The 1,825-nt window shown below is 53.8% G+C and overlaps 1 long non-coding RNA gene across 2 annotated transcripts in view; it reads right to left on the reverse strand.

Annotated features, from left to right (window-relative positions):
* LOC103894677 overlaps positions 1-1,601 on the reverse strand; it is a 4,720-nt gene extending 3,119 nt beyond the window's left edge. The window contains exons 1-2 of one of the 2 annotated variants that reach the window (XR_657326.2): positions 1,269-1,601; positions 1,048-1,157 (exon numbers count right to left, since the gene is read on the reverse strand). This is a non-coding gene — a long non-coding RNA (uncharacterized LOC103894677). Of the gene's footprint in view, positions 1-1,047; positions 1,158-1,264 lie in introns of both variants that reach the window. The other variant, XR_657325.2, reaches the window with a different exon arrangement.
* Positions 1,602-1,825: the final 224 nt, after the last annotated feature.

A 1,825-nucleotide genomic window follows, 5' to 3' on the forward strand; every position in this document is an offset into this window, starting at 1 on the left:
GACAGAGGGACAGAGAGAGAAAGAGAGCGGCAGAACTCAGACAGAGAGCAAGAGAAAGAAAAACCAGTGACAAGCAGCAGGCCAGAGGCAGGGGGGCGGGGGAAGGAAGGACAGGAGGAAGGAGAGAGGGATACAGAAAACAAGTGAGGGACAGGGAACAAGAAAATGGGATACAGAGAAAAACAGGGATGGGGAGCAGGACATCGGGATAGAGAGCAAGCGAGAGCAACAGGGAGAATGACAGGGAGGTGAAGCCAGAGGAAAAACAGGGACCAAAAGCAGGACAGAGAAATGGAAAAGGAAAATTAGGGATGGGGAGCAGGACAGAGGGATGGAGAGACAACAAGGGATGCAAGGATAATGACAGAGAGGGAGGGAGGGAGCGAGGGAGGGAGGGAGCGAGGGACAGGGAGCAGCACAGAGGTATGGAGAAAGAGAGAGGGATGGGGAGCAGGGCAGAGAAATAAAGAAAGAAAATACAGTGATGGGGAGCAGGACAGAGAACTAGAAAGAGAAAAATAAGACAAGGGAGAAGACGAGGAGCAGAGAGAGAAAGAAAGGTCAGAAAGAAAAGGTCAGAAGTGAGTGAGAGTGAGTGAGAAAAAAACAGTGACAGGGAGCAGGACAGAGAACTAGAAAGAGAAAAATAAGACAAGGGAGAAGACGAGGAGCAGAGAGAGAAAGAAAGGTCAGAAAGAAAAGGTCAGAAGTGAGTGAGAGTGAGTGAGAAAAAAACAGTGACAGGGAGCAGGACAAAGAGACGTAAAAGGAAAAAACAGCAATGGGCTACAGGACAGAGACAGACGATGAAATGAAAAAAAAGGAGGGAGAGGGAGCAGGACAACAGCGCAGAGAGAAAAAGAAAAGGGAGCAACAGAACAGGAGAAAGAGAGGGAGAGAGGAGGAGGAAGGAGGACAGAGGAGAGGCAGCGGGAAGAAAAAAAAAAAGAGCACAGCAGTGGGGAAAAGAGAGGGGGACAGGGGAGGGGCAGGGAGGGACCGGGATGCAGAAGAGGGGCGACAGGGCCCTGAGGACGCAGGACTCACTGCAGCTCTCGCTCTCAGCGCTGCTGGGAGAATTTGCCAGTTCAGATGTTTCTTTCTCCTGCTCTCCTCCCCTCCTCTTCTGTAACTCCGGTCACTTAGCTGTTCTCCACCTAAGAGAATACGTGGATTTCTTACAGCTCTTACAAGACAAGGCTTCCTAGACATGTAGCCTCGCTCGCGCACTACGCGGCCATACCATGCTGCTGGTGACACATACAGACCCTGCGGCGCACGTTGGCAGTCTGACCTGCTGCGGACTATGAAGAAGGATCCTTCCTCACCCAGAGAGGCAGGCTTTCTCTTGCCTGCAGTGGGAGGCAGCTGCCGGCTGGATGGCCTTTGATTTCTTCTTCTTTACCTTTCTCTGGCCTCTCCAGCTTCAGCCGCAGCAGCTTCTGTCCACAGCCAGTAAGCGCTCCATCTGTTCCTTTTCACCCCTATGCCGCAAGGAGAGCGAGGCCGAGCAGAGACAACCCATGCAAGCGTGAGGCGGGTGCAGTCAACGGCATCCCCAGGGGAGGAACAGACAGCCACATCCTCAGCACGGCCTCTGGGAGAGGGAAGGAAGAAGCAGCAACCATTACTACCGTAGATCGCTCCTGGCCAGACCCTCTGCTTCTGCAGGGGCTTCTGAAGACACCGCTCCTTCCCTGCACTGCTGCTAACGGCACCCACGTTAAGGGAGAATCATGCACGTTCGAGGGCCAGCTTGCCGCCTTCACAACAGGGCTAGGCGGGGGCCTGGGGATATGGGACAGGCTTCAGGGGAGGTGCTGGA

Source organism: Aptenodytes forsteri, unplaced genomic scaffold (assembly GCF_000699145.1).
Source record: "Aptenodytes forsteri isolate BGI_AS27 unplaced genomic scaffold, ASM69914v1 Scaffold16, whole genome shotgun sequence".
Classification (NCBI taxonomy): Eukaryota; Metazoa; Chordata; class Aves; order Sphenisciformes; family Spheniscidae; genus Aptenodytes; species Aptenodytes forsteri.